The sequence below is a fragment of the Aythya marila genome (assembly GCF_965140915.1).
Source record: "Aythya marila genome assembly, chromosome: 2".
In the NCBI taxonomy this organism is placed as follows: Eukaryota; Metazoa; Chordata; class Aves; order Anseriformes; family Anatidae; genus Aythya; species Aythya marila.
In genome coordinates this window covers 71,034,126-71,059,617 of record NC_139043.1, presented here as the reverse complement: position 1 = coordinate 71,059,617, position 25,492 = coordinate 71,034,126, and the positions used below count along the sequence as shown (strand labels likewise).

General features: G+C 40.9%; 1 protein-coding gene across 1 annotated transcript in view; it reads left to right on the top strand.

Annotated features, from left to right (window-relative positions):
* ANKH (ANKH inorganic pyrophosphate transport regulator) overlaps nucleotides 1–25,492 on the top strand; it is a 100,549-nt gene that overhangs the window by 21,793 nt on the left and 53,264 nt on the right. The window lies entirely within an intron of this gene.

Genomic DNA, 25,492 nt, shown 5'->3' with positions numbered 1-25,492 from the left:
TTTGCCTGCTAGCAAACATCAGTCTCCAATTTCTGTGCAGATGCTCTTGATCACATGTATCTGAGTCATGCTTCTTTTGGAAATATGTAATGAATTCTCTAAATATCAGGCTGACCTGATATTCCACTGAACTGCCACCTATTCACTGCCTCCCACAGTTGGGTAGTGCTGATTGCTACAAGCTGGAGTGCTGCTGCAGTCTCAGGGTAGGTGTCAGCACTCCAGTAATTTATAGCCGTGTGGTCAATATCGTTTAAGATGAATGTGAATAAAATGCGTGTCTCAAAGAACCTCACAGTCCTGAGGAAATTCTGTCTTTTCCACAAGAAACACCTCAGCCCTGCCAGATCTGAGGACTTCTTGTTCAAACAGCACCCGGCTTTCTCTCCTTTCCTTCCTCAGCTGGGGGCCACTGAGGGACGTTCACTTTGCTGACACTTGCTCTCACCTACGTCCCAAAACTGTTTTTGGCAACTTGACTGTAAGTGTGCAGCAAACCATATTACAGCTGTGAACTGGGGTGCAAGGACAAACGGAGGAGGACTTGGTGATGGCAGAGTCCCCTCCAGGTACTTCCTGTTAGAATAAGCTCGTTAGTGTTAACACTAATTCTTGCCTAATGAGTTGAGCTGGCTGAGGACTTAAAAGTCACAGACAGGAGTACTTTCAGCAGACAGAATGATAATTATAGTTTGTTTCTGAAAGCTTGTAATGATTAAAAATTCAGTTTTCAGGTTTCTCTTCCTTGTTAGTAATTTACTGTCACCGCTTCATCTGCTCTGTCTAGTACCTGGAACTGTACTGTGTGATGCAAGTCCTTTGCCACTCTGCTCAATTTCTTCCTCCCCAGTCCAAAAGTATTTGAAAATAAATGACACTTAGGATGTAAATAGTGCACTTGAGCTGCAGGCAGGTACAGAGGAGCAAATTTAGCCTATCATTGTACACGTGAAATAAAATGAAATCTGTGTATTGATTTTTCCTGCTTTGAACTCCAGGCCATTTTGGGTGTCTGGCTGCTGCTAGCAGAATGAGGCTGTATCTGACAACAGAAGTGAGGCAGAATATAAATAAGATATTTTAAACATGCACGGGGAGATGTGTCATTTCTTTTTTTTTTTTTCCCCTTAAGTTTCTCTTCATGATTTTTCACAGCCAGTTTCCTGCTTTTCACTGATGTAGTGAGAACTGCCCTTTGCTAAAATTCAGGTCCGTGCCTTTGAACCAAAGTGAATTAAGAAAATGTGCCACCTTCTGCAGATACTATGGTCAAAGAACAGGCGCTTTGTCCTGGCCAACCTGTAGCAGGCAGAGGCAGGGCTGTAGTGCCTCTGCACCCCAGATTTGCAGGCCTGGTGGTGCGCCGGTGATCCTCAGAAGATGTGTTTGTGTTGCTGTTGAGGGGCTCACCCAGGCTAAAAAGAAAGCTTACCAAGTGATATGTGAGGTAAAAAGCCTCCTCCCCCCCTCCACCCACAACGCCAAAAAGAAGGAAAGGTTGGTGTTTGCATTGCATCTGACTGTGGCAGACAAATGTGGTGAAACATCACTGCTGTGTCTGTTCTTTCCCTGTTACAAACATGGATACTGACTGCTGCAGACTGGAGAAAGAACTTCTCACTTCTGGCTGTTTGGGGCAAATGCAATGTGTGAGCTCCAATTTGGAGGTTATGAACTCCATGTAAACACCTTTATTATACAGTAAGCTCAGTTTTGTTTGTAAGCCTTGTCCCTCCTTCTGCTATCTTAACTATATCCACAGTTCAGATTTGGCTGCAGTTCCAAGCAGTGATGTCGCAAGGGTGTCTGCGGAAGGTCACTAAACCTCAGTGACCCTTTGTTATCAGGGAGAGCTTATCTTGCCAGCCATTTAAAAAAAAGAGATTCAGGAGGCAAAGCTTTATCAGTGAAGGTCCCTGAATACTCCAAAAGCCCCAAATTCCCTAGCAAACAATGATCAAAAGGAAAATTTCTAAACCTGGAAAATGCAAACAGAAATTTTTATTTTGTCTAATTCTATTTATTTCTTGTGCAACTGTAAAGGAAACTTTTGCAAAATCTCTGTGCTATATCACAAGCATTATCTGCTCCTGCACTTTCAAACCACCAACCAGCAAATGCAAAGAAAATGGAAAGTCAATTGCTTAAACAAACGTGAAGGGTTGTGCACATGCGTGTATGTAAAGGCAAGCACGCAGGGTTGGACGGGGCGAGGAATAGCTCCAACTGTACACTTAGACCATGAAGTTCTACTCTGTTATATGCTAACAGAGTGAATTTGTGTGAGAGAAGCATGTCTTGGGGTTACCAGAACAGTGAGAAAGGTTCAGCTGTGGAGGTACCCTAGGCCAATGGAAAATAAGTATATACAGGTCCCTATCCAAGCAGTTTTCTGTCAAGCATAGGACTCTGGAAATGCTCTCTGTCATCATCTAGTTAAAAACAAAAAACGTTAAAGTTGACTGGGCGCTCAGGAGCTGTGGGGTGACAACAAGCAGATCCAAATGTGATAGCCAGTTTTTCATGTGTTGTTTCTTTTCCATTCTGTTAGCAGTGATTACTGATACTTCAGTTTTAGCTTAGTATTTGTTAATGTGTAAACCTGCATGTTCAAATAACAAATCATCCTCAACAATTAACAAACCAATGATTAGCATGGGTTGACTTACATGTTGTTAACGTCACTTAAAGATGATCTCCTCTCCTCCCTCTTGTGAAATTTGGTTTTAGGAGACAGAGATATTATCCACACTATTTCTTCCAACTTACCTTACCTTAATTCCCATTCCATTGTCTTTGACTCTTTGGACAGGCTGCAGCAGAATTAGAGTCTGCCAGGCAAGGTTCTGCAATTTTCCTTTTTATCTTAGGACTCTGAAAACTCGGTCATTCAGTATAAACTTAAAAGTTTCATCTCCAAGAACATGGAAGCATTCTTTATTGTGAACCACTTTAATTCCTGCCCCAAAGCAACCAGTAGATTTGATACCTTTGATCATCTCCATACAAATGAGGAAAACCACTTGCAATAGCAGAAGTATAGCAGTATTCAGATAGAATCTCCTAACATTGCCCACGAAGTCTAACCTGATAAATGATATGTCATTTCTCCCCTTAACTGGCAGACACCAAGTCCATCCTTTCCCATGTCTATTCCTGGAGTGATTTTTTCCTGCCTTTCTCTTGGACAACTTCCTGTGGCCTCACCTATTTCTTGACCTAATCCTTCCCTTCAGAAGCACTCATGCATATTCCAACTTCGAAGCAGCTCTCTCTTCCATGCTACCACTTCATTTTCTATTTCATAGCAGCTAATTTTGTAGACCTTGCTGTCATGCTACTTCCCCATATCTACCTCCGAGGCTTCTCTGACTGGAAAAGTGATAAAGAAAAATATGACCTTCATATTTTTCAGTTCTCTTCAGTTCTGCAATGAGCCAGACAGTATTATGCTTTCTAGAGGACACCAAATTCTCACTATTGGTATTTCAGGAGAAATATGTATAGAAATGGTTAAGTGATTGCTGCACTTAGAAGTATGCACTGGAATAAAAGTGGCTTCCTAGTCTTACCAAATATGTTGTACCTCTACACTGATTTGAATGGTGGATTAGGCAAAAATGATAAGTTGCATAACAGAGCAAGGAAAAGACGAAGATCTTTTGCTTGTGTGATTGCCAAACTGATTCTGAATGACAGCAAAGTGACATAGACATACAGACTTCATCCTGTCTAAACACGGATGTTTTAAAGCTAACTTTTTCACTTCCATAGCAGTTAAGAAGGGTGTGTGAATAGCTTCACTCTTGCTCCAATAGTATTAACATTTTTTTGTGTGGAAGAAAATAGAAAAACAAGATTCATAATTCCACAAGAAGAATGAGCCTTGTATGCACATGTGGTCCTGCACATTTTGATGCATATGAGCAGATGCATCTAGTGCTCCACTGACTTCAAAGCAGATTTGTGCGTGCCTCAAGAGAATATTTCATGGTGAGGCATGAAGACACTCAGTGCCAGTCAAGTGTGGTTGAATCTGGCTCAGAGGTAGAATAGAAAAAGTCACTGAGCGTGTTTTATGGATTCCGTCCCAAGTGTAGGTCTTCTTGTGTCACAGCTTGGGATGCCAAAATGCATGTATTGTCTGACATGATCTGTAGTGAGTTTTACTAAAGTGATCTTTTATTTTTCTATTCAGCCTTTCCCAAATACTTCCTACTAATGTGTGCTGCCATTCACCTTCCTTCAGCACCTTCAGCTACCTCTCTCTTATTTCCCTGTGTAAAACACTGTTTTCCAGCTCCTGGCCTGACAGTGCTCCGACCTGCTCATCTGCAAGAGCTGACCTATCTAATGTCTTTAGCTCATGAATCATCTCTTGAATTCACTACAGACATTCGTTTCATTTCAGTGAAATTAATTTCAACATCTACAGTGACTACTCCCTGGCAAAGACTTAGGGCCTTTGCTTTCCTCCTACCTTTCTGCTTTCCTTTTACCTTTTATCTTTCCTTTAGTCTGCATTACAGTTCATTGCTCTTTATTACATATATTTTCCTTTGTTAGGTGTCTTTCCCAGTTTTGTTTATTGATCTTCTGTTTTAACCATCTGTTATCTTGGCCTCTTCTTTTTATATTTTCCTGTGTAATTGTACCTCTTTTCACAGGCTTTCTTACTGGTACTATTTGATGATTGCATCTGACCTCTCAGCCTGCTATGCAAGAAACCCAGCATCTGCTCATTCAAATCTACACTGATTCTGTATTTATTACTTCCTACCAATCACAAATTCTGTCCTTGAAACAATTGTTATAGAAAGAGAAAAGGCAGGGTGGGACAATCAGTAGGAAAATCACAACCAAATTAACATATTACTTTGCAGCATGTCCCATATGACATTCAAATCTTTTAGTATATACAAAAACTGCCCAGGATATGTCACTCTGCTACCTTGCCTTCTTTCCAGCTTACTTCCCGTGTAACCCTGCTTGCTTTTCTCCTTTCCCTAGCTACAGTATTTGTGTTGACATTGTAATGTAAGTGCCTGGTAACAGAGTCCCTTATTTACATGTACAGCAGTACATTGCTCTTGCCCTTGCACTGCTCTGGAAGTAAGGTCTATTGCTCCATGTGCTGAACCTCTGCAATTATTTATACAATTGCTAAAGAGATTCAGAAGCCTCTTGGAAAGTTCAGTCCACTGTTCATTTGAATTTCATTAAGTTAATACTAGTCCCAAATTTCTTTTCTTCAGTGAATGCCATTCACCTAACTAGTCTGGGTAAAACTCATTGGGATAATCAGCAATTACAAGCCAATCACAATTACTAATTCACTGAAACATTCCTGGAACATTAAGTTTCCATCCCTGGATTGTTACATTGGCATTTAAATTATTAAAGCTGAATAATAACAAGTCATAAATTCCCCCTGGAGGACATGAAACATTCTTGCATGTCTGTTAATGAAAATACTTCAAAAAGATAAAGTAAACATCTTAATGAAATATTGTGGGAGTATGCAACCATGTTAATAGGTTAACTGCATGTCCACTCAATTTAGGAAAAGATAAGCAGATTTAGAGAAAAGAGTGCTTGTTAGGATGTCTTTCAGAGTATTTGTCACTTCTTCATTCAGAAACATAAGTATTTCTGTAAGTGTCTTAAGCCAAATGCAGTGCTCTTGGAGTTGCTATTTTTAAGGAGCGCATTAGGATTGATTTAGTGCAAAATCTTCATAGCATAATTCTGCAATGTGTTTTTCTAGTCTTGCTCTTTTACTTCTGTACACATGGCTTAGTTTGGACCAAAACTGATTACGCTGTACACATGGAGATGTTTCCGCTCAGACCACTTCCTTCCCTCCTCCGCATACACTGGGTTTGTTGTGCTTGGCCTTCTCTTGCACCGGCCCGAGAGGTACTCAGGGCTTGTGTCCCTCAACCATTTCATACTGGTGTTGCCAGCAGTGGCAGCGTGCTGTGGACTGTTCCCTGACAGAAGGGAAAAGCTGTGCGTGCCTTTATTTTTCCACCTCAGCCTAGGCTTACTGTGATCACTTTTTCAGGTGTAAGCAACCGCAGAAGCTGCTGCAGAAGAAAACAATTTCTCTTAGTGGTATAGAACCTGGTCCAGTACCAGTTTACAGAAAAGAAATGTTTCCATTGATTAAATGGAGTTTGGGTTGTCAGAGGAGTGCCAGCGGGAACAACACGGCTGTGGCCCCGTGAGCTGGCTGCCAGTGAGGACACCTTCCAGCATCTTCTCAGTGACCATTGGTGTTCTTAATCTGTGTTTTAAAGAGAAGAGCAATGGTTGTTCATACACTATATTGCCATTTGCCAAAAAAAGTGTTCAACAAGACACGCAACAATAATTTCACCGTGAAATTTCACAGTTTAACTGAGGGGTGATAATGCGGAGCTTGGGAAGGTAATCAATACCCGGCCTAGCATCAGCTGAGGGATTTAGGCTGCCTGTGGCTGCTGAGACTCAGTAGCAGCTGGGTGCCTAATTGTCTGGAGAGGTTTTAGAAAAAAACAACTCTTTTTCCTAATTGCACGAGGGAAAACCACCAACTGGAATGTCAGTTTGAGCATATATTAAAAAAAGGAGATCAATTAGTGCGATTTGTTTGATGTCAGTTGTTAATTCCTATATGCATATAGTAGAAATTATTTGGTTGGTCATCTCAGAAGTGGGTCTTGGAAACCAGCTGACGGTTTACAGATATAAGAGCATGACGATGTTGTTGTTACAAAAATATTTAACCCTGCAAATGCTGAATGGCCTGGGCTTGTCATACTTTTTGTTGCTGTTTTTAAGCACACCAGCATTCCATATGCAAGTTGTCTTTTAAATACCTAAACTGCACAGAAGACAGATTACTTCCCATAAACTTAGGCATGTACTTTGTGCATTTGACTTTTCTCTAAAAATACACAAAATTATTATATTTGTGTAAGAGCTCTGGCTTTAGTGATACCGATAAGTATCAGTTTCCTTTTATTCTGTTGAAACAAAAAAAAAGATTTTTAGGATTCAGATCTAAGTCTGATGACCTTTAGTTTCATTAAGCTTGTATTTTGCAGAGGCTTACACAACCTTTTTAGGTTTGTATATTACACTCTCTGAAAATCACAATTTTTTTCTGTATAAAAATGGGGTATCCTAATCCACACAGTGAGGGTCAGCATAGGGTGTTCTTTATTTATGTAGTATTTTATTCTCCACTATGTGCCTTCTGTATACTTAAATTCCCAACACATGTTGCAAAGACACTATTATAATCAAGGTCACAGTAGTCCAGGGCTGGACAAGACTGGGGACCCAGTTTCTACACCTCAGTTCACACATCCTTAAGATCTCCAGGTCCTGTTTCTCTCTGTTAAACACCTCAGCCTTTGGCACGATGCTGTCACTTGCTGACCTTTCTTTTTAACATAGCCTTTGCTTCATCCCACTGCAGACTTGGTATATGCGTTCATACAAACAGGCACGTCTCTGTTTGCTGCACCTGTATTAACTGTGGGCCTGTATTTGGGGCTTTGTTTCTCTCAGCAGTGAAAGAGCTACAGAGTCCTTTACCTTTTAAAATATTATTTAAATTACATTTAAGAGCATCGGGTGTCACTTTCAGATGGAGAACAGCCCTTGGATACAGAGCTCCTCTTTTCATGTGGTGCCTGGTTCGGTGTATATGAATATGCCATTGTGCTACGCGGTGTTTAGATCAGGAACCCAGGGGCACATTGCGTTAGCCTGTGTCAGCCACAGCTGGGGTCTCACACCGTGCCTTTCTTATGGCATCATGCTTAAAGTTGTTGCGATGTGTGCAGGTGAGATCTAAGACACCTGGCTGAAAGGTACCAACTGTAAGCATGGTGACCTGACGAGATATTCTCCGTAACGAGGCTGTGAGGGCTGGTGGCACGGACTTGAGGAGGGAGAGGCGGTGGCAGTGGCAGGAGGCCACGGCCTGCATCCTGCCCCAGCGGACACAGGCAGTCGCATGGTCACCGAAAGCCACCTTGGCAGGTGTGGCATGGGCACAGGTTCCTGCCAGGGTGACTGCTGCTGCAACAACTCTTTCCTCTAGGACAGCTGATATCATGGCTATCGTCATTTATTGCCTCTCCTTTGTCATATCCCCAGTGAAAAAATGATTCTTATCTCCACTCTTGTCAGAGGATGTTCCTGTTAAGCTAGATATAATGTAATAAATTCCAGCAGTAGCTGTTCCTAGACTGAGCTACCTTTATGTATAAACTCTACAGTTCAAGCAGCTTGCATTGAATGTGCTGTTGTTTTTTTTTTCATTGTAACTTGTATTTCAGCAGCTGGTGCAGGCAAATCAATCCTTTCCTTTCCTTTTCCTTTTCCTTTCCTTTCCTTTCCTTTCCTTTCCTTTCCTTTCCTTTCCTTTCCTTTCCTTTCCTTTCCTTTCCTTTCCTTTCCTTTCCTTTCCTTTCCTTTCCTTTCCTTTCCTTTCCTTTCCTTTCCTTTCCTTTCCTTTCCTTTCCTTTCCTTTCCTTTCCTTTCCCAGAGGAGAGCAATAACAATTACCAACTAGGGGGAAAAATGCAAGGTGCTCTTTCTCAATACTAGCAGCAAAGGAAGGAAGATCTCTTTTTCTCCTAGTTCAGTCTTTCAGGTCTCCCACTCACATTATTTGTGCAGTTTTCCCCCCGTCTGCATTAGAAAAAGTGTAGCAACAACAGGTATAGCTTTACCTGAGAGCTGCCTTCTTCCTTTCACACACACTTCAAGGAATGACTTCTGAGGAATGACCCCTCTTTAATGTTATGGTTTTCTTTTATGCAACTCAGTCCTTGTGATGGCAACACAAATCCAACAGAATAGCCACCATAATAAATGTAGCCCCATCTCTATTGTTAGTGTTGTATACAGCAATTTTTGAAGAAGAAGGAAAGGATAAAGATGATCTGGGAAGACTCTCATCAGTTCATGCCTTTTTCTGTCTAGCCCTTAGGATTCTTTGAAGCGTCTCCATCCATGGGGCTGGGCCTAGCCAAAGGCTAAAAATGATGCAGGGAAGTACTGCGTTCATTCAGAAAGCATACTTTCCTCCTGACTGCTGGTACTCCCTTCTATGTTCTCCTAAGTATAATTTTTTTTTTAACCTCTCTCTTTTCCTGGGTTGCTACTGCCAAGCAACAAAGGAAATAGAAGTCAGAACCATGGTTTCTTCAGAAATTGCAATACCAAGAGGAAACACTAAGAAGAATATGACTTGAAAACATAAAGAATAGCCTGTAGCCCAAGGATGAAACATCTGCTCTTTCAGCTTCAGAAGCAGACTCTAAAATGACAAACCAACTCATCAACAGTTTTCATATATATAGATTCAAGCTGTATCTTTTGAAGCCTATCTGTTCTTATCATGTAATGCTGGGGTCATTTTGTATGGCTTTAATTAGATAGCTAACAGTCAGTCACTGGTAGGAAACAGCAATAAAGGGAGAAAAGTCTCTTATTTTGAACAAAATACAGTAATGTTAGGGCTCAGGAATGACCCATGGAATTAAAGACGAGAACACTGTATGAATTTGAGTAGTAATAGTATTAACTTCATAGATACTTCTACATAATAAGCCAGTCCTGGTCATCATAGTTTAAATCTCTTAAAGGTAGTCTGCACAGATGAGCTTACAAAACAGGCAGAAAGGAGGCAGGCACTGTGCATTACTTCTCTAGAAGTCATTTATATGAATAAGTTCATGAACGTACTTCTGAACCCACTACTGTAACTTAGTCAGACTTTTTAGTTGTGATACAGTTTTTTTACTGGCAACTTAAAAAAAATATTAAAAAAAAAAATATTACAATGGAGCTCTTCTCTACAAAAACAGGTCAGGTGGTATCTCATCAATCTTGGTCATTTCTCTGGAGGCACTAAAAGTGAAAAGTGACATGGCTGTCAGTCTAAAAGTGCAACCTATTTAAAAGCACACTATTTGACTAAATTTGAGTTCAAGCAAGAATGACTTGAGTGACTTGGCTTTTTGAAGAATCACACAAAGGTGGCTCTCATGCCAGATCCATCACCAGTTCAGAAAGGAATCTGTCCTTTCTTTAAAACTAAACTAAAAACTTTAACTCTTCTAACTAATAAATAAATAAAAAAAATAAATGAAACTAAGACTAACTAAAAATTATTTCTATTCCTGTCAGTAGCAGAGGCTGGGTATCCATCCCCCTGTTATCTAAGCTATTCTCTTTAAGCAATTTTCCTACTCTTATTTTTCCATCCCACTTTCTTTATTTGCACTTTGTGACTTGGCAGGAGAGAAAGACATTTTAGTAGCAGTCCCCTCTGACTTCCCACTTTCATAGCATTATCTGTCTTCTGGATTTAAAAGGACTAATGAGAACTTCAAAAGAAAGAAGGCAGCATGTGCCACAGCTCTTTGTAGAAAATCAAGTTAGCTTTGCAACGCAGGAGAGGTGTATACTTGGGTAGTCTTCATCTAGTGACTGTTAACTTCTTATCATCAGTGATCCTTGTGAAATGATTCTCTGGCATTACTTATTTATTAAATTAATTATGTTATTTCACTTTCTCTGAAAGTCTGAAATCTGTGAGAAGGATGTGACATTAGTCGTTCCTCTTCTTAGGACACTCACAAAATCTTTTAGAACAGAAGCCAAATTTCTTTCAGCAACAATAGTAATTAAGTTCAGAATTTTCCCCACAGTTCAGTGTGTCACAAATTTGTATGCTGGTAGTTAATTTCTTTCTCCCTCACTGCCATCTCTGCTATCAGTTTTTGTTACTTAGCAAGGTGCTCCATTTTTTACTTAGGGCCAGCCCTATTAAGGTGACAGCTTGTGCAAGATGCAGTTTTTATGCTGCTCAAAGACAGATTTTACTGCAGCTACAGCTTTAAAGGTGAGAATTCTCAAAAGAAATTTCAACTTTATTCTCATACAGATTTGCTATGCTTTTTCACAAAGAATATACACCCTCATTCTTTTTCTGGATAAACATGAATCAGCAAAGCCACATATTCTTCCAATGCAATGGAAAGTTGTTGACAATATTTTTCTTTTTTTATCAAAAAAAGGCCCAAACCCAAGTTTTGGCAGGCACAGTGAGAGAGTTTTTTCAATTACTGTTTTGGGGCATCCTGCCATCTTTCTCAGCATACGCTGCCTTCCTGTTTATAACCTTTAGTTCTCCAGAGTCCCCTCCAGAGGAAAACAAGGCTATAACTAATTTCAAGCCAGCTGATGGAGAAAGGTGGGAGATGAAAAGTAGTTTCATGGTAAATGCACACGTCCTGTTTAAAAAAATAAAGAAATAATGCCCCTCAGCAGTGCCTTTTCAGCTTGTTGAGCTTCCAGAAAGCGTTGGGGACTATTGCAAGTTGGCATTGCTACTGAGGTATCATAGCAACTCCAGCAAATCACAGCGGCGCCCTCCAACAATGAATCATTCATTTAGAAACCATATCTCCTCTTTCCTTTATTTGTGGAAGATTTATTCCTTTCAGGAGGAAAATTTATATCCACCAGGCAGACATCTGATACACAATACCTAATAGAGTGCGTACAATGGCTTTGCTCAGGGCATTGCTTTTTACCAAGGCAGTAGTTTTAAAGAAATCTGGAAATGACAGCAGTGGTAGCCACTTGGATGGCTGCCACTTCCCAAATCTGCATCCCTTCAACCTCTGTATTTTGCCTGTTTCACTGAAGGGAATTAATGTCAAGTAATTATATCCTTTGGTTTGTCTTCTTGTGGTAAGGTAAATCACCTAGTGAACCAGTGGCAGAAAGTAATGATATTGCTGAGTTCTTTATTAGTGAGCTGACTCTAACAAGCACCTAAGCTATAACCAGGGAAAAAGAAAAAAAAAAATACCAGCTGAGCACATTGCTAAGAAGCACATCAAAAGAGTCAGCTTAAAACACACTAAGTTAGATTTCCTAAGGACTGCTAGATACCTTTGAAACCAATTAAGTGGCTGGAACCAAGATAAGAAGGCATCTGAAGCAGAAGGAAAGTGCCTTTCCAGACCTGATGTCCAGCTGATGTAATAGCACCAGAGTACACGATTTCTTTTTCATGTGATGTGCAGATTGAAAGAGAGGTCTTGGCATGGGACAAATAAGCCAATTCACTTAAATACAAATACAAAAGTGATAGGTCTTTGCACAGTAGGGTGGTATAAAGTTATTCTAGCACTAGAGTTTAGCCTTTAAGGGAAGGAAAACAGTGAAGTAATTTGATTAAAAATACAGGGATATGTCATACATGTGCTTTGTTGGCAACAAAATCAAGAATGTAAAAATTGTTTGGGCATTCACAGAAATCAAATTTAGTTATATTTGGTAGTTCCTAAAATTCTAATTCTTGACTTTCAGATTTTACCAGCGACTCAGTTTTGCAAAGTTGACAGCACTCCAGTTTCGAAGAATGAAAAAACTCACTTAAGAGGGTTAAAAAAGCTTTAATGTTTTTAAGTTATTTGACAGATATTTTTATATGAGTTGTAGATCTTTTTTCTTAGTGTTTCAGGGCTTATAGAGCATTAGGCCTGGTTTTGTTTTTTTTTTTTCTTTACCTCAGGTATGGGTTATTTTAAGATAATGCTGCTAGAAGAATGTTACTAGATTAGAAAATGAAAGAAAACTTGGTAAAACCATTTCCTCCATGCATGGCTGAGCTTATAAATAAAAAAAGAAAATCACTTCCCCTTTCTCCGTCTCCAGCTTTGCTCTTACCAGAGCTGCACAGGAAAACAATGTTGAGTGAATTATAATGGTAGTTTCATTGGCAAGTACCTTGTCTTTTTCACTGGGCACAGAATGCCCTGTATTTCAATTATGGCTCAAGTGCTCTTTGCATGGAAGGACTTCATATTTGCTTCATCACAGTGTGTTGCTCTTCAAACATAGCAACTGTTTGTGCCTTATTTTAACAGTGCAGTACTGGAGAATTAAGATGAACTCAATTGTTCATTGCTGTCTTAAGAAACTGACAGGTTATCTGTTACAATTCACTGTAGAATAGGATAGTAGATAAGTGACAGATAAGCATTTTTGAAAAAAACAGGTGGAATTACCTTTGAAAGCTATGGTGGCCCAGGTTTTGTTTTTATCTAGGCACTTTTCATTCCTATTTTGAGGTGAGGGAAATAATAAATGATGAAAAAGTCATGATAGGTGTTGAACCTACAAACACCTTAAATAAAGCAGTTGAAAAGGACTTACTGTGCAGGTGAAACTATTCACATACATCTCTGGTTATAGAATCATCAGCTTCACAAATCCAAATTTCAGTCAGTGCAAGTCATCTTATAGTTTATTTTCTACCCTTTCCGTCATTAGAACAGTATATTCTGTTATCCTGATGTCTTTATTAAATACAAGTATGTGCTGTGGTGCTAAGCAGTATTTGGAACACAGTGTTAAATGTAGAGGAGGTGTTCCCTATCCTTACAGGTATCATCCTTGAGGAACAAGTAGGTTAGGAGAAAACACTGCAGTATCTAAAAATAAATCTGTGGTCTGGCCTCCAGTTCCTTAGAGTTAAATGGTGTGTGTGCATTATTTTCTTTTTATCATCCTTAAAAGACTTACTGGCTTTCTAGAGAATTGTTCATATCCTTACCAGTCTTTGACAAATAATGGAGAGAGGATTGAGAGGTTAACCTCTAACAGAAAGGTCTGTAAAGGTATGAGTGTTTACCAGGGAGCAAGGCAAACCATTCCATTTTCAATTTCAGATCTCCTTGAAGTTCAGCGGTGGCTCAGATTGTTCAGTTGAGTTTTGGCCTTAGTTAAACAGAACTTCGGAGCAGTGGTTTAAGCCCCACTGTTTGGTTTGACTCCCAGATAAACACTTTGAAACTTTCATTGTTCAATCCATAATATAATTATTTGTGACTTTTTACTTACATATGGATTTTTTAGAATTAATGTCGTACTTTTGTCTCTTTTACACTCGGCTATTAGTATGTTACAATGACTGAGAATAGATGAAATGTAATACTGAACTTCTCAAACCAAAGGCAGAAGCAATTTCTTTCTGTAGAACCCATGTGACTACAAAGATCTTTATATCATCTTCACTTAGAAGTGAATACTCTCTTCTCTGTGTCAGATATCTTTTAAAGCTATTTAGGCTTTACTTCTCTGGGGAATAGAAGAGTAAGTTCTCATTCATCCTTAGCCAAATTTGCTCTATCAAAGTTTCATGTTTGGCATTTGAAGTCATGCCTGTCCTCGTGCCCATGAAAAACTAAAGACACTTTCATAGGCTAAATGAAATCTTAGTCTCAATGACCTTTTCCTTGTTACAGGAGATTGTTTTTTTGGACTATGGCCTCTGGCGTTCAAGTGAAGTATCAGATTTTTCCACTCGTGTGCTGTGAAAACTTAGTCATCAGGAAGTTTGCTGCCAGACAAATCATCGTTCTGCCTTTCCTGTTGTCACTTTTTGGTACGATTCTTTGAACTATTCATGTGCCGATGAGTTTTTCAGCAATGCATGAAGTGAAATAAAGTTCATGATTCTCCGGTGAGCTACTCACCAGTCATATTTCTTGAAAGGATTGACACCAGAAGATGACAACACATGGTCTTTATTTACATCCAAAAGATGTCCAAGATCACTCCTCCTTCATCCACTCATTTTCAGGATTTTTATCCTCACTTTAGTGGTCATTCACTCTTTCAGACACACAGAAGGATGCCACTCACTAAAGGACAAAGTGATTAAATGTAGGTTCATTGACTAACCTGTGGTAGGAAGCAGTGAAACCTTTAAGAGACCTTTCCATGTAGGTCTATTTGGCAAAAAAAAAAAAAAAAAAAAAAGAGAAAGGAAAAAAACACAGGAGTTGCTATCTTCAGGAATTCAAGCTTTCTGCCCGGGAGTATATTAAATTTAGAAAACATATTAACGTACCGCAAAACCCACAGGACAGATTTCAATTGACTCCACCTAGATTTTGGTGGCAAAACATCCTGGCCACATAAACCAGTGGAGCATTTTGTGTGGAAAGGTTGGCTTCAGCAGTTATTACTCACAAGTCAAAACAGAGTGATTTATTTCATTTTCCATTTCAGTTCTCCTCCATCTTATAACCGCATGAGGAAACCTTCCTTCTTTGCAGTTTATCCAGATGAAAATACCTATAGAAAGTAGAAAGCAGTGAAGAATTGTCCTTGAAACTTCATAATACTGAGTTCTTCATGCAGAACTTTGTTCAAAGGGATTTCTGGAGTCACAGAGGACACTTGGAATTCACCCCTGAAGCCTGTGCAGCTGCTCCAGAAAACAAACAGAGCCACTCTTAAAATCAGTCCCTTCGCTAAGTTTTATACATTTTCTTAAACGCATATACGTTTTCTTAAAGTACTACTTTAGAGCAGCTAGAAATACTGAGAAGGACTGTGTTTTCAGGTGGCCAGGCTCTGTAGCCCTCAAAGATCAAAAAGTTCAATGTAAACAAAAGAAAGTCAAGCAAAACCAAATCATGAAAAAGAGAAAAAGGTGGGAAGGTTTTAGGAAAAATATTTATTTCCAGTGGACAGAGGTACCAAACTAACCAGGGCCTTTCCAGTTCCTTGCCTAGGACCATAACATGGTGCATTTCACAAGATACCTCAGCCCTGTGGTACTTGCCTGACTTCCACCTGCATGCTTTCTGATCTGACCCCAAGCCATTTCTTTGTAAGGAAAACACACTGACAAGGAAGGCTATAAATTACAATATGCTGTCTCAAGCTTTTCTCACTCACCTCTCTATACTTGTGCTCTGCTTTCTTTTTAATGTCTGTCATTTGTATCTAAACCTCTTGATGACGGCCCTTCCACAATGGATGCTAGACAGCTTGCAGGCCATTATGGATAAAGAAAGGCAGGCATGCCACAAATTGGAAAAGATTGAGGCTTCCTAGTTTTATAAATTATTTCCCCTTCTGCAAATTTAGATAATAGGCACGGAGTAACAGCAGGTGTCTTCACGCCTTACCTTGTTTTGTATGCACTTAAAGTCTTTCTAAGATTTAAACAGGGGTAGGACACAGATCCTGTGACTCTTCTGTGAAAATATGCTTCAGAGCCTGCACCCTTCCAAGCCTGAGCACCATATTGAATGCAGAACCCTCATATGATATTTCACTTCTAAAAAATACCACATAAACTCCTCAATCAGATTCCTCATTGTCCGGGCTTGCAGTGCATATATAGTTATCTCCATTATATCATTTAATATATATTCATCTGTTCTGTTTGTATGTGCACTCAGGTGAAAACAGAGACACTGATAAAATATTGGCTTTACTGATGCTAAAGGAGATAGCTTGGGGCAAAGCTAATAAAAACTGAAGCCAACATGATTAAAGAAAGAAAGCGATACCTGTAAGTACACAGTATTGAATGCTGCTGGCAGGCTGGTGCAACGTGAGTGCAGTGTGTAGAGAAAGGAGAGCCAGGCGCAGTGGTAGGTGAGGGCACAGGAAAGAGGGGCAATGTGGTTGTCACCATCCATCTCTCACAATCTTCTTTCAGAAGACTCAATTTGCCCTGTTGCTTGAAGAAGAGAAAGAAGAAACAGGAAAGCAACGAAAGAGGAAGCTGTAGCTGTGCTGTGGTGTGGTGGGCAGAAAAAAAGCAGGGTTTTCAAAAAAAAACCCACAACCACGAACAACCTCCCCACGTAACATACATGACTCTCGGCAGCACTGCAACATGCTGCCTGAGAGGCTGGCCTTGCTTTTTTTGTGTTAGAAAACAGCTGGAGAAAGAGGGGAAAACGTGTCTGGTATAGGAACTGGATCATCTAAACTGGAGCCTGCTGCTGAAGTTGTCCCCAACGCCATCCTCTGCAAATGGAGGAAGGTCTCCTCGGTTGAAAACTGACTTCTGTGGGTGTTTTCTGGTCCTCGTTTTATGTGTTATATGGAGATAAGTTGAGAAGGGGGTGAGAGATCCTCAGGACATTTGTACCAGTGGAAATAAGTCACAAATAAGGTGGAGGCACTCCCTTGGTCTTCCAGTTCATGGTTTTTGTGTGCCTTCAGGTGCACAAATTACGTATTGCTGAGAGGGATTGTGCCACATACCGTTTTGCCTTTAGTACCTGTGGAGGAAAAGCAGTTTTCTGTTTCATTGGTAAGAGAGCCTTCTTCTAAACTACAGCCAAAATGTATCCATGTCCTGTTTATACCCATTTGTTCTAATGCCAGCACCATCTTCTAAATGAAATGGCTCTTCTTCCCTGTTTTTTCCATCATGGTTATGTTGAAACAGAGCAGCCTCTCAGCCTTCTCTTTGCTGTGGAAAACAAGCTCTTCTAGTTTCCTCTCACTTGATCAGGTTTCTCTGTACCCCTGGATCAGCTCAGTAACCTTCCACTGCACTGGGGATGCTCGGAAAATGTCCTTGATCTGGTGCAGTTATTCCTGCTGTGAAGCCTTGCAATGGCAACAATATTTCTCATTTTCTACCAGAAATGCCTCACCAGGCCCATCCTCCAATCGCATTTGCCTTTTTCCATGGCTGCATCACATTGCCAGTCAGTCATTTGGCAACACATACACCCAGTCTGACGAGCTCCTGGCTTGTGGCAGAAATTTTTGTTATTAGTCCCCAGTATTTGGTTTGGCATTTCATACTTTGTTTTCATCCCATTTTTATTACACAAGTTTCAAAGTCATCTGTACTGGTGGTGCTTAATAGATTTGCATCCTTAACATATGTAAATGCATATTCATACTCTTTGTGATGGCGTGAATGAAAATTAATGAAAATACTAAAGCTTATCAGCCTGGTCTTAAGGAGTCCCATCACTAAATTCCTTTGAGCCCGGTACATCCCCATTTGACATTGCTGATTGCATTTCTCTTTGAGCTAGCCCCGTAAGCATTTCAGAAGTCTGCTTCTGATCCATGTAATTATTCAGTTTGTTGAATCCTCTCCTATGTGATACCATATCAGATGCTGTTACCTAATCAGATTGTACAAACACCAGTGTGACAAATTAATTAACCCCCCTGCAATTACATGCACTGGTTCTTTCAAAGGTTTGAAATGTAGACTGTGTAGCTGTTGTTGTCTGGGCCCTGCATTAAGCTTACAGCTTATAGCTTCTGTCCTCAGCTTTTCCTTTGTTCAACATGGCTGTATTTGACGAAAAATACAGTGGTGAAGGATTCTTTTTGTTTTGGATTTATGTTTGTTACCGTTTGCAACATTTCAAGTAATAATTAAAGGAGAAGAATATTCTGCTTCGGTGGCCATCCTGAAGAGTTCATCGTGACTTTTTCTCCCATGCAGTCACCACTTGAAGATTTTCTCCCATTTTTTTTTGTTTTCACTGTTCTAATAGGCAAGCTTGGTTGTTTACTTCATGTGGGCAAAGTATGCAACATGGCTGGAGTGCAAGGGAGAAACAGTTCCAGGAATACTCCCACAGAGCCGTCCAAAGGCATCTACAGTAGACTGGGGGGCTTTATGAGCTGAAACCTGCCGTCCTTCTTCCCACTGACTCGGTGGCATTCCGCCGCAAGATCCGCAGCTGCCCAGAAAATAAGATGTGCGTGCACAACCAAGTAGGCTCGTCCAGAGGATGCTTGCAATATGCATGCAGCTCTGTTTCCCTGGTTGCCTTCATGGTCACCGCTGTCATTGCTGCTGCTGGCAGAGATACAGAGCTATCGCTGCTGCAGCGGAAAGGGGGGGATGATGACTCTCTGCCCAAGCCATGCCTTGCAAACAATTTTTGCTTTGAAGTCCTGATGCGTCTTCCTATGTAAGCCCAATGATCCTTTTCTCACAGCATCTTCCAAAGCTGTACTATCCCTCCGTTTCACATCTACCACCCCAGGTATGACCTCATGTATGTTTCTGTATGTTTTACTGCCTTCCAGTTAGCAACGAACTGTGACCTACTGCCTTGGAGGTGAGCCAGTGAGCTCCTGACAAGCCGGTGAGCTCGGTAAGCATGCTGAATTCATATATCCAGGTAGTCTGAAGAGCTGACTGACGTGCTACCAAATAAAAAAATGCTCAGGCCAAAATACACTTTCAATGACATGAAGCACTGAGACTTAGGCTCTGCGTGCAGGTTCAAAATGGAATGAGTGTTCTTGCAGTAACTGGATTTCTCTTTCCTCCTTGAAAATCTGTTTATTTCAAACTACCTTGTACTGAAGGGAAATCATAATCTTCTGGGATGCAACATAATGCTATCAAAGAAATAAATAGCAAAGATGTAATGTTGTTAATATCAGATTCTCTAGGAGCAGGAAAAAAGAAGGCTTCTGGTTAAAGGCAAATTATTGAAATGCCCTCTTTGACTGATACGGTATTTTGTGCAGTTCCACAGTATTCTTGTTTTGTAGTTTATTCACTTGCTCTGGGCAAACAACGTGCAGGGAGAGCTCCCCAGTTTGGAATCAGAAAGTTCAAAAGCTGCTTGGCGAGGGCTTGGCAAAGGCTTTCTGAATCAAAGCTCCTGCACGTTCACCCAGCGCAGCCGTGGCACCTGGGCTTGCTTTACACGGCATACAGTAATGCTGTACAAAGCCTGCTAAGTTCATGCATGCTTTAAGCCACTTTAGTTCTTCAAATCTCCGGAGCAGAACTGTAATCCTAATCTGAACCAGCATTTCAGATGAAATAAATAAATAAATACCACTTACACAACTCTTTCATCATAGAACTACCTTGACTGATAACGCTCCAAATAGATAAACATTGCTGTGCAATGTAAACTTGCCTGGAAGATTATGGCACCTTTATGAACAGCTTTCAGATATCTAACATGAGAATTTAGGACGGAAAACAAAGACTGATTTTTAACTGCAACTTCAGGAATGTTTAGCAAGACAGCCGTAAGACAAACATGTTCTTAATAAAACGATATTCAACAAAGCCAAGCTTAGCAGTACCACTTCATGTAGAACCGTGCCATTTCCTGCTTCCCCTTCCTGATATCGTTTCACCTGCTTGAGTTTGTGAGGCTGGACAAGATCAGAGGGGGAGGTCGCAGAACTTGATGCAGTCTTCCATGTCTTCTGGTAGGATACCTGTGGGTAACAAAAGGACTCAAGAAAAGTTCTTCTGCAAAGAAAAGCTACTTTTTACTTTGCGTTGAGTTCAGGGGCTACAAGATGAGGTCCTACCACATGCATAAAGTAGTGTTTTGTATACGTTTACTTTTCATTCATGAAATGTGACCATGAAAAAGAAGCTTGCATTTCCAGTTATTAGTATTTTGATACCAGTTTGAGCCTAATCTCAGAAAGTCTGGGACCTTATTGCAGCCTTTCAACACCTAAAGGGGGCTTATAGGAAAGTTGGAGAGAGACTTTTTACTAGGGCCTGCAGTGACAGGACAAGGGGTAAAGGTTTTAAAGTAAAATAAGGTAGATTTAGATTAAATGTTAGGAGGACATTCTTCACTCAGAAGGTGGTGAGGCACTGGCACAGGCTGCCCAGAGAAGCTGTGGATGCCCCATCCCTGGAGGTGCTCAAGGCCAGGCTGGATGGGGCTTTGGGCAACCTGGTCTGGTGGGAAGTGTCCCTGCTCATGGCAGAGGGTTGGAACCAGGTGATCCTTAAGTGTCCCTCCCAGCCCAAACCATTTAGTGATTCTGTGATTCCGTAAGTCCTTGTGGCTATTATAAAGTTTTAATAAAAAATAGAATGGCTTTTTCAAAAGGCCTTTAATATTTCCTCCCTTTACTTTCCTTACAGCATTTATTTCTTTCCCAGGTATGCTTCTGACAACATGGCTTGATGTTTAATGTTGCTTCATGAACTCCACTGGGACACTTTTTGTCCATCAGTGAGCACCTGCCCTTAGGCTCGCTGCAAGGGCGAGTATTTTCCCACCACAGGCAAGGATGGTCCTTGCCAGGGCTGGGAGGCAGTCTAGACTGAATGTTTGCATTGCGAGTCTTGTTACAAAAGCATGAAGCCTGAAGACAGTGCCAATTCACCCTGCCACAGCCATCTGACGTTTAGCAGAAAACTTCATGCTTTACCATCATTGACAGTAGCTTCATTAGCACCATGGATCTTTCTCCAAAGGTGTAAGAGCAGACAGGGAACACAGTCGTGCTAGCCCAAACTGGCACTCAGAATTTGATCCCCAAATAAATGCCACGACTGAAAAAGGTTAGAACTATTCCTCTTTGTCCTGTACTGCTCGGGTTACAAGATAAGCACACATCAGAGCTTCAGAGTGGAATTGCCTTTTAATTTTACAATGCCTATAATTCAAGGCTTTTCAGTTACAAAGCCCCCAGCTTTCAGGGAGAAAAGGCTTAATCCACTAGATACCACTGTGACAAGCATCTGCTTCCTCAAAGGCATCTTTATTAAAACGAGTCAAGATAGCCTCCTGAGGGAGAGACATCACAAAAGATCTGTAATAAAAAGAAATGCCTTATTTTCCTTAAAGCCTTTTGATCAACATCAGCAGATCTGTTGCTGTCTGCAATGAAGAATTTGTAGTAGCTGAGTATGTATTTGAGCGGCCCTGTCTTTTGTTTGGAGTGAAGTAAGTCATGTAAAAAAAAAAAAATTCTTCACCCAGATTTTAAATGTATTTGTTTAACTGAGAATACAATTGAGATGTTAACCGAGTCACAGAATTATTGCAGCTCAATTCCTGTTATAGAATGAGATTTTGGCACTGTAGTGTGGTGTTGACAAGTAAGTGACACTGGCAGCTTGAATTTGAAGTGATGGCAGTTCTCCTCCACTTTAACATCACCAAAGATTTTCCCCCAATATTGTACACTAAAATTAGATTGAAGCATAAAGTCTCTTCTAAGCATAAAGTCTCTTCCAAAAAGAGAACACAAGTGGTAAGGGAGTTGCCTTATAGATAAGGAAGTTTATATGAGTCGATAAAAGCACAAAGGAGAAGTTCCACTGAAATGATTTCTTCTGCTTCTGCGTTTACGAAAATGCCATCCTTTTGTTATGTTTAAAGCACTTTGGTCTTACCTAACAGCAAGGTAGGAGGTAATTTGCAGTGCTCATAAAGCTAATTCAGCTGTCTGAGGTGAGGTCCAAGACTCACGGGTGGCTGGAAGCTGCAAAGGGCAGGCTGGGTATGCCAGCAGGGCAACGTGTAAGCAGCTGCTCCATTCCTGAGCGAGAGCTGCAGGGGAAAGCAGTGGAGGAGGGAAGGGGGAAGGGAAGGGAAGCATGAAGAAGGTCCAAACCATCTGAGTGTGGGAAGCTGTGAGTAGCTATTTTCTATGACACAATTTACTGCCCTTTGGTAGAGTGCATGGTGACCTAAAGAAAGCTGAATCAGTTAGGTCAACCCACAAGCGAGAAACCCACTGGGATTTGTATGCTACCCACTAGCAGCAGTGTTAGGGAGAAGTTTTTCTGGGGATTGGACTCCGGTGCTCAGTGAGGGCTAAGATCTCTACTGTACACTGTCAAGGCACACTAACCAATTTCAGGAAATTCACTGTTTACAGTAAATGTAGGATGATCTGAGGGAAAAGGCTCTTTTTGGATCATTTAACCTGAAAGAAAAAGAGATTATTTCAGATTCAGAGCCCCATCAAAAGAGCTGTCTTTCCCCTAAATTACAAGAGGAGCTGGTAAGCTTTGTCAAGATGGTTTCAGATTAACCTCCCTCTTGCTGAAGAACACATTATTTTCCCTCTGCTCTCTCTGGGAACCTTTCTCCCTGTTTCAAAAGCCACTAATGAATGGCTTCACAGTGCAGACCTCCCTGTCATTGCACACAGGGTTACAGGAGAGCCCAGACCGCTTCTAGACACTGGTGACTTTCAGTCACACTGAGGGAATTCAGGAGTCCTCCTCGGCTATTTAATTCAGTTCCAGTAGCAGCACTTGCCTGCTTTTACACGGTCTGTGAGAATTGGTACCAGATACTGTGAAGACAATAAAACATTTTTGGAAATAGGAGGTATAAGAGGAGATAACTTCCTTGGTGCACCAAACTCTTAAATGCGCCGTTTCTTCATATCCAGCTGCTTTGCTGTCTCAAGCCTAATTAACCTAAATTTTATGGAAGTAGCAGGAACGCTCAGCTAGGTTCAGGCAATTGTTAAGAACACCTTTGTCCAAGATTCACTGTTGAAAAGAGAGGTGTCATGACACCTGCTTTCACTTTGCACTTACCGCAGCCATGTTTTTGACTCTTTGGGGCAAAGAGTTCAAACAGAGAGATCAGAAATGATATGAGCTGTGCAGCATCACTGAAGTGTTTAAACACCTGGAGCAGAGAACTATGCTTTTACACTTCTGGTAATCTGGTTTTGAAAACCTCTCTTTAGGATCACCACTTCGAAATGAGAGTGCTTTGGAGGACCGTCCCACAATACTCCTACAGCTCTAAGACTGTAGCTCCTCGGCTAGAGCGCGCCTCGCATTCCAGCAGAATACAAGCAAGTGTTAGCTCCAGTTAAAAATTGTCCTTTGAGACCTGTGACTAGTGTGAACAAATCTCTTGTTCTCTCTTGCTCAAAACAAACAGGTTAACAGCAGGAACATGACCGGAGGGAGTAGTGATTAAAACCAACAAGTGGCGTTATCTTAAATTTTCTTTGCAAGCATACCTTCCAGATTTTTTTTTTGCAAGACGTAAACCAGTACTGGCTACTTCAGAGTATTTCAGATGTTTGCTCGCCCTACCACCGTACAAGGTCTGTTCCAGAACCTCATTTTCCTAAAGACCAAAAGAATTTATTTGTCAAAACCAGCACAGACTAATTTGTTCCTGACCTCCACCTTGAGACTCAACACCCTTTGTGCCTTTCTGGCTCTTACTTCCCAGAAGTGTTCCACAGTCACTGTGGTTATCCTCATTTCCACATAAGTCAAAAAAGAGAGTCCTGCCAGGATCACTGTGTACTGTTGGCTTCATGCTAGCTTCTGCAGTGTTTGTATTCTATTATTACACCTCACCCCTACAAGACTTTCATTATGTTTACCCCCAGTTGGTATGCCCACTGTAGTCCAAGCTGGTTCTCTTAGTGTTATGACACCTGGGAAGCTGTTTTGGGAGCGTTCATGATTCTGCCCCAGTGCTGTGCAAGACTGGACAAAGAAAGCCCAGCAGCCTAGCAAAACAGGCTAGGATTTCACTAGCAGAGAAGCTGGAGTCAGTAGAAACATGGTGACGAGCATAGCACCTACTGCTTTTTATCAGTCTTTTCTCATCATGCTTTAAAAAGGATGTATCGACTGTGGGTATTGTTCTAGGTAGACAAACAGTGCTTCTAAATAAACAGATGACTGAGGATAGAATATGTGTGCAAGTTGTGCGGACAGAAGGGTAATAAAACTGTCGTTAAACCCCAAGGTTTAACCCCAGTGGGTTTAACCCCAATGAAGTCATTAAGGTTTCTTCTGCTATGCTTTTCTGAAGACCTGCGCACACAATATAAGCTGTTTACATGCACAGTTTCAGAAACCAAAGCTGAAACGAAACCCACTCTTTGTTTTCTGCTTTATTGCCCTGTCTGAGTTGTCAGTATAGCCAGACAGAACGCAGGCGATTTGGGTAGATTATCATAGAAATAAGCCGCTTTGGGATTTGTGGGCACCAACCCCACCCCACAGTTTTCAAGTTTTGGTAAGGCAAAATACACCTAGTTACAGAGACTGTTGACTTGCCCATAGTAACACCAGCCCCCTTATTATCCGTGCATCCAGGGCTTTGCAAATGAGAGTCTTTTTTCTTTCAGCCTTGTACCTTATGTTGTACTTTATCCTCTGGCTTTGAAGATTTCAGCAAAGGATAAGTTCTAATCCATTGTTCTTGCAGACAGAGCAGTGTCTTGAAGAATACACTGATTAAAACTAGCTAATAGTCTATACTACACTATCAAAGCGAGCCAGCTCAATTTTCCAATCCCCGCAACTGCAGTTGTGTCAGACTCAACTCTTTTCCCCTCGGTAAGCATCTTGGCAGGATGCCTACCCAAAGCCAATTTTGCATTTCATATTAAAGCAGCTCAGAGATAAATTTTAGCTGTGCTAAATTAATGCTTTACATCCTGTGAACTTACTTCCCTGCACATCAGCGAGAGGACGAGATGGAAAAGAGATTGCATTTCCTCTGATTTTGTGGAAACAGGGTGTTAAATGACTCAAAGCAGAACAGAAATGGTCTGGGAGTGGGGGGACTGTGGCAGGAGACTGCTCTCCGGGTCAGGCCTCTGCACAATGTAGAGTACTCATGAAGGCATGGTAGGTAGTCTGACTTCAGTGCATTTGTTGCCACTTTTGAAATCCAGGAGGAAATGCATGATTTAAAATCAGCCACTCAGAGAACTTGCTAGACAAAATTATCTGCTGTCCTTCAGTGTTTCAGTGTTATCTCTACTTAGGCTTCTGGAAATCTGTCAGTGTTTTTACTGAACGTAGCAAGTCAAGGTCTTGTGCTTGTGTAAGATAAATGCAAATGAGCTATAAGGTTAACTGTCCGGTTCAAGTAGAGAAGTGTGAGGG